General features: G+C 47.7%; 1 pseudogene across 1 annotated transcript; it reads left to right on the plus strand.

Annotated features, from left to right (window-relative positions):
* Window positions 1-359: 359 nt before the first annotated feature.
* LOC308240238 (nuclear prelamin A recognition factor-like) lies at window positions 360-4,378 on the plus strand (annotated as a pseudogene). The gene is made up of 3 exons: window positions 360-1,348; window positions 1,576-1,843; window positions 4,312-4,378. The product of its transcript is annotated as a nuclear prelamin A recognition factor-like (transcript).
* Window positions 4,379-7,912: the final 3,534 nt, after the last annotated feature.

Consider the following 7,912-nt stretch of genomic DNA (forward strand, 5'->3'; position numbering starts at 1 on the left):
GAGTGGCATGGGGAATGGCGAGCAGCTGGAAGGCAGGCCTCTTGGTCCCTCCTCCTGGCCTTCAGACTCCAATCAATCGGTGGTGGAGGCGGGGTGGAACAGGGGACTGGCTTCCTTAGTAGTCCTGCAGGTACAATCTCCAGAGGACAGGCCAGGCACCAACAGACCAGTGTCTCCAGCACAATCCCGACAGCACTGCAGGCCTCCTGGAACTCGGCCTCGGGCACTGTGGCCGCTTCCCTTCCCTAGATGCTCCACAAGGAGGAAAGGATACTGCCAGCAGCACCAGGGGTGACCAGCGGTGACTGACTTCTCTCCCTATGCTTCCTCCAGGTCACTCGAGCCGGCCCCCACTCCAGATGAAGTGTGATCACTGCATATAGAAGGAATGTAGTAAAAAAACAAAAACCAATGACCAAGAGAATGCCGCAGTCAACGTCCGGAGTCCAGCTCAGGAGAACAGAGAGAAGGGAGAATTCCATAAGTTGGCCAATGCCAAGATATTTCTGAGTGACTGCCTGGCATGTGACAGTTGTGTGACCGCAGAGGAAGGAGTCCAAGTTTCTCAACAGAACACCAAGGACTTCTTCCGTGTTCTGAACCTTAATAAGAAATGTGATACCTCACAGCACAAGGTGCTTGCAGTGTCCGTGTGTCCTTACTCTCTGCCGTATTTTGCTGCTAAATTCAGCCTCAGTGTCACTGATGCATCCAGGCTTGGCAGCTTTCTCAAAAGCCTTGGGGTGCATTGTCTTTAACATGAAGATAGCTGCGGACTTCAGCATCCTGGAGAGTCAGAAGGAATTTGTGCATCAGTACTGCCAGCACCATGAGGAAGAGCCCCGGCTACCCATGCTGACCTCTGCCTGCCCTGGCTGGGTCTGATATGCAGTGCGTGTGCTGGGTCACCCCATCAACCCAACCTCTGCATGGCCAAGTCTCCCTAGCAGATCATGGGCTCTCTGGTGAAGGATTACTTTGCCAGATGGCAGAACCTTTCCCCAGACAAGATTTTCCACATCACTGTGGCCCCGTGTTATGACAAGAAACTGGAGGCCCTTTGAGAAGATGTTCCCACAGCTTTACATAGTTCCCAGGGTGCTGACTGCATGTTAACCTCCGGTGAAATTGTCCAGATAACGGAGCAAAGTTACCTCGCCTTGAATGATGCCACCGTGGACACTCTGTTTGGAGACATGAAGAAGAAGGAGGTGAGGCTCCAAGACAGTGCCATCCCAGATGGGTACCTGGCACACATCTTCAGGCGCATGGCCAAGGAGCTGTTCAATGAGGATGTGGGAGTGCTCACCTATCGCACCCTGAGGAAAAAAGACTTCCAGGAGGTTCTGTTATGCTTTTTAAAAATATTTTTATTGAGTTTTTACAGAGAGGAAGGGAGAGGAATAGAGAGTTAGAAACATCGATGAGAGAGAAACATTGATCAGCTGCCTCCTGCATGCCCCCCAACGGGGATAGTACCCACAACCAAGGTACATGCCCTTGACTGGAATTGAACCTGGGACCCTTCAGTCCACAGGCTGGCTGACACTCTATCCATTAAGCCAAACTGGTCAGGGCAGTTCTGCTATGCTTTGAGGCTGCTTACAGCTTTCGGAACATCCAGAAGTGGTCCTGAAGCTGTAGAGGGGCAAGTTCACCTGCCACTTCGTGGAGGTCCTGGCCTGTGCCGGGGATGCCGAAGCGGCAGGTGCTAGGCCCAGGTGGACGACGAGTGTGCAGACAGGGCACTGCTGCGGCAGATGGAAGGCATCTACGCTGCCATCCCAGTGTCGCCCCCGGAGACCAGCGCCCATGTGCAGGAGCTGTACCGAGAGTGGCTGGGGTGGGGGGGGCGACTCGCCCTGGGCCCAGGCAGCCCTGCACACCACCTAGCAGGGCCCAGGGCAGCCTGCCAGGACATCAAGTGGTAAAGGTCCAGCAGACACCCGGCCTGCAGGCCGCCTGAAGAGGGGTGTCAGACAGGTGAAGGAAAGGCTTAGCATTTCGGTCATCGCTTTGGTTTTCAGAATTCCCTGCTCCCCATCTATCAGCTTCCTCCCTCTGAGGGGCACTGTCGTCACATGGGTGCAACTTGAATATTGTATCTTGAGAGGATTGCCCCAATGTAGGCAGACACCCTGCTCGGTCCCTCCCTGGGTGGGGTCAGGCAGATGAAGGCCAGCCAGCCTGCCCCACAATTGGGTGAGATAGCATCCTCTGTGTCCACCTCTCACCCCATGGGCCCGGCCACTCCACTCAGCTCTGGGCAGCCCTCTGCGTTCCACGACAGTGCACTCTGCCCTCACATGCTGCTCACCCTAAGTGAGAAGGAAGGGAGTAGTTGGCCCACAGACAACTACACAGAAAGATAGGGCTCATGGCTGGTGAACGCAGTGACAGTGGCGGGAGCCTCTCCCGCCTCCATGGCAGCACTAAGGAGCAGTGAGCTGAGTGGTAAGGAGCAGTGAGCAGGCGGGCAGTAAGGAGTGAGGGGTCCCGGACTGCGAGAGGGATTTCCCCATGGGGAATGGGCTTAAGCCAGCAGGCAGACATCCCCTGAGGGGTCCTGGACTGTGAGAGGGTGCAGGCCAGGCTGAGGGACCCCCCCCCAGTGCACAAATTTTGTGCACTGGGCCTCTAGTATATACACTGAGTGTCCAGATTATTATGATCTCTGAACGCATAATAATCTGGCCACTCAGTGTATATCCTATATAATAAAAGGCTATTATGCAAATTGTCCCCTTGACCAGGAGTTCGACCAGCAGGCAGGAGGCCAACCGCCCATGTCCCCTCCCCTGGCCAGGCTGGCTGGACCCCACCCATGCATGAATTCATGCACCGGGCCTCTAATATATATATACTGAGTGGCCAGATTATTATGCGTTCAGAGATCGTAATAATCTGGTCACTCAGTGTACATAAAAGCCTAAGTGACCGGCCGACTGGCCAGTATCTATGACACACAATGACTACCCAGGGGGAGATAATCCAACCGGTAGCTATGACACGCACTGACCACCAGGGGGCAAACACTCAACGCAGGAGCTGCTGAGCTGTGGTGACTTGGCAGCTGCGGTTCTCGGGTGACGCACCCAGAACCAGAGAGGGGGGAGCCTGATTCCAGGGTGCATCACCCGAGAACTGCACTCTCGAAATCCAGGACCCCTCGGGGGATGTAGGAGAGCCAGTTTCAGCCCAATTCCCACAGGCCAGGCCAAGGGACCCCACCAGTGCATGAATCCATGCACCAGGCCTCTAGTCTTAAAATAGTTGTAATAGCAAAGGAGTTGCAAATTAGTTGCCTCAAATGGAATCAGTAGGCTATTTGGCCAGCCCAGCGTGTTTTACAACTCTGTGTTTGAATGCCTACAGATTCTATCACTGTCCTATTCATATCACCTCTGGTAGTTTCACACATTTAAATTTCCTTACTGGGCTGGCCAGTGATGACATTTGAATTTGCTATCCCTGAATTAGAGGCACACTTTTAAAACTTGCAAAAATGGTTGGGGATCTTGCTAATCAAAGTTGTGAGCCATAGACCAGCAGCAAAAGCATTACCTGGGAGCTTGTTAGAAATGCAGAACTTCAGGCTCCACCCTAGACTTACTAAATCAGAATCTGAATTTTAACAAGATCTTCATGCCCGGACGCCATGGTTCAGTGGCTGAGTGTCAACCTATGAACCACGAGGTCATGATTCAATTCTTTGATTCCTGTTCAGGGAACATGCCCAGGTTGTAGGCTCGATCGCAGGTGTGAGGCATGCAGGAGGCAGCCAATTGATGATTCTCTCTCATCATTGATGTTTGTCTCTCTCTCCTTTCTTCTCTGAAATCAATAATATAATACACTGAGTGGCCAGATTATTATGATCTCTGAATGCATAATAATCTGGCCACTCAGTATATATATATATATATTTTAGAGGCCTGGTGCATGAATTCGTGTATGGGTGGGGTCTGGCCAGCCTGGCCAGGGGGAGGGGACATGGGTGCTTGGCCGGCCTGCCTGCTGGTCGAACTCCTGGTCAAGGGGACAATTTGCATATTAGCCTTTTATTATATAGGATATATATTAAAAAACAAAATCTTCAGTTGATTCGCATGCACTCTCAAATTTGATAACTACTGCTTTAGGACACATGAAAAAAGGGAAGCCTTACTTCAGCCAAGAGTAATTAAAAATAGGGACTGGGCTACCTAGCAACTGATACTATGTGGTGAAAATTAAACCAGCTTCAAAAATGTTGAGATAATTTGAACTAGATACAGTGTAACTTTTAAAACAGTGGTTCTTAAACACCAGTATTTATCAGAATTGCCTGAAGTGCTTGCAGATTCTCTGTCTCTACTCTAGCAGAGATTCTGATTAAGGAGATGTGGGGTGGGGCCTTTCAAACAAGCACACAGGTAATGCTGAGTGCTATAGATTGAATTGTAACCCCGTAAATTCATATGTTGGAGCCCTAACCCACCAGTGAGACTGTATTTAGAGAAAGGGCTTTTAGGAGGTAATTACACTTGAATGAGGTCATAAGTGGGGGCTCCAATAGGATTATTGGTCTTATAAAAAGAGGAAGAGGGAGAGATCAATCTCTTTCTCTTATCACATGCTCAGAGGAAAAGCCACATGAGGACAAAACAACGTGAACAAGCCAGGAACAGAATCCTCACCAGAGCCCAACCAATGAGTTCAGATTTCCAGCCTCCAAAACTGTGAGAAAAATAAATGTTTAAGCTACCCAGTCTTTGGAATTTTGTTATAGCAGCCTGAGCTAATGCAGCTGGTCCCCAGACCTCACTTTGCCTTGGACCTTGCTGTATCCTGGGCCTCCACTGAATATGGACTACTCCTTGGTATTTTCTAACCCATGGCCTCTGAGGATTTCAGCAAAAGAGCCCAGGAAAGTGCATCCTCATGGTCCTCAAACAGAAGGAGCAAGAGAGCATCAAGGGTCAGTGGTTACCATCAGAGTGGGGCAGCCCAAGCAGCCTGGGCAAGGCACTGTGATGCTAAAGATTGAACAGAGTTCCCACAGGTAAAAATAGAGGGAAAGGACAATCCAGGCTGACCCATTATTTTCCCTCCATGTGCAGATGTCAGGTGAGCAGGCATTTGGTCTCACACTCCACTCCAGACCCCTGCCCTGACATGACCTCTAATCCTTATCTCCAAACAAAGATTGCTGTGGATATGGAATTCATGGCTTAGCCCAGTCAGGTAGCTGGTCTTGGTAATTTTGTTTTTGGCTTGCTCTGGGCTTCTTGCTTTTTTTGCAACCTCACCTCAAGTGCACAAATTTTTAGCATACAAACCCTGGTTCTCTCCAACTACCTCCAGTCAAGTTGCTGCATCTCAGAGCTCCTCAACTCTCCACTGCACTCCAGCTGTCATGTCTCCCCATATTTTCCACCTCCATAGCAATAGAAGAGTTTGAGTCTGTTGAAGTTGGGGCAAGTGGATCAGGGAAGGCTGGGACTATAAGGATGAGCAAGATTTCCACAGGCATAGATGGAGGCAAAGAATTTCCCAGTAAGAGCAAAGACAAAAATACTGCAGAACTCTGCCTTTCAAACTTTATTATACATCAGTGTCACCTGAAAAGCTGGTTATCATGCATATTTCTGGGCTCATATTATGATTCAGTAGTTCTGAGGTGAGACCCAGGAGACTGCATTTTATTTTATTTATTTTTTTAAATATATTTTATTGATTTTTTATAGAGAGGAAGGGAGAGGGATAGAGAGTTAGAAACATTGATGAGAGAAGAAACATCGATCAGCTGCCTCCTGCACACCTCCTACTGGGGATGTGCCCGCAACCAAGGTATATGCCCTTTACCGGAATCGAACCTGGGACCTTTCAGCCCGCAGGCCGATGCTCTATCCACTGAGCCAAACCAGTTTCGGCAGAGACTGAATTTTAACCAGCATTTCAGCTGACTTGGATGCAGGTGATCAGAGGATCACACTTTGAGAACCACTTTTGGGATCCACAGCTTTAATAGTGCTATCCTTCTTCACACGGATGTGACATTATACCTCTGATCTCTGGTGTAAATGGGAGAAGTGAGCTCTTTCCCTGCGACAGAACAGGGTGAATGAAGAACCCTTTAAAATATTTTTTAAATAAAGTATAGCAACTTCTAAGGGAGACATTTGAGGTAGAGTTTCAGAGACTATAGCCATTTATCCCAGACTTCCAATTTCTTTCTTAACATCTTAAACCAGAACCTTCTATTGGTTTCCCATATGTAACCGGTTATTTTGCCCCCTCTATGGTAGCTTTTTAAGTTATTTCTCCTATCTGAATCTTTACTCTGCCCCAAGCTAAAAAAAAAAAAAAAAAATGAAAGCTTCACATTGTCATCAGATCTTTCTTTTGAAAAATCTGATCATAGTTCTTCCCTGCTTAAGAACCTTGTAACAATAGTTCTCAAATTGTTCCAAGTTCTTATTTTTAAATGCAGGTTTTGGGGCCTTCCCCCCACACACATGCAAGCGCACAATTTTAATTCTGTTGATTTAGGATAGGGCCCAGGAATATGCATTGTAACAAGTTCTCCAAGTAATTCTGATGCAAATTCTGGGGGCTCATAAGTGTATGCAGGATATATCCCAGGAACAATTTTCATTGTTCATTGGTGCCTTCAGGAGACACCCTTCAATTCTTAGGACTTTCAAGTTCTGTGGTAGATGCACAGGGGAGATTTTGGGGCCTGAGAATCTTCTTGAGTTCAGCAAATCCCACACCCTTGAAGGTTCTGGAGCAGGCAAGCAAAGTGATAAAAATAAAAACAAAACCCTTGAAGTGATTATTTGAGCAACTACACATGAGGACAATCAGAGATCAGTGAGATTACTAGTAAATACTTAGAAAAGCTAAGCAGAAGGTCAGGAGCTTTAGAAATAAAATCAATAGGTGTCCTTAGTTTTTTGTTTGTTTTTTGTTTACTTGTCTGTTGCCTTCAAGAACTCTGATGATAGTGGAATTCTGAAAAATATGACAGGAGAGAAATAGCCAAAAGCCTTCCTCAGAAAATGAATGGTCAGATCTCAGAGATCTGCCTCATGAGAATCCAGGCCCAGTGTGTGCAACCACGCTCCTTTCTTTCTTTTGCTACATTTCTATGTCGGAGTGGAAAAGGTTTAGAGAAAGCAAAAAGAAAGGACAAGCAGCAAAGGTGTGTGTTGGGGACATCTGTAATAGTGTCAACAATTAAAAAAATAATAACACTAATTTAAAAAGAGAGAAAGGACAAGCAAGGAGCAAAGCAGAAAATACATTCAGTGCCTAGGGTAGGGGTGGGCAAACTTTTTGACTCGAGGGCCACAATGGGTTCTTAAACTGGACCGGAGGGCCGGAACAAAAGCATGGATGGAGTGTTTGTGTGAACTAATATAAATTCAAAGTAAAGGAGCGGAGGGGAGAGCAAGAGAACTGGATAGAACAGCCGGATCCGGCCCGCAGGCCGTAGTTTGCCCACGGCTGGCCTTGGGGTGGGGGGTGCTTTTAGGAGAAAGAGATGAGGATTTAGAGCAAGGTTTTTTTTTTAAATTGAGTAAGGAAATAATTGTACAGCATTAAGTGTCATATCACACCAGAGAATGAGTGGAACAGCCCAGTCCAATAATGTATGCCATATGGGGAGTCAGAACCATCTGTGCCTTGTGCCCCCAGCTCAGAGAAAAGGCTACCTTTCAGAAGCTGATAATTTTGCAGACCACCTGGGGTTCTTTTGCTGCAGCATCCCTTAGGACCTGAGACTGCATTGTTTCCGCCAGCAAGGGCTGGTGGCTGAGTCAAGCATAGGTAGATTTTTCAAACTACATTTTTTTAGCACAGACAACAATGAGGCAATCAGTATAGAGTTTGCACTGATTTTAGCCTTGGAGCCAGAAAAGCT

This window comes from Plecotus auritus (assembly GCF_963455305.1).
Source record: "Plecotus auritus genome assembly, chromosome: X".
In the NCBI taxonomy this organism is placed as follows: Eukaryota; Metazoa; Chordata; class Mammalia; order Chiroptera; family Vespertilionidae; genus Plecotus; species Plecotus auritus.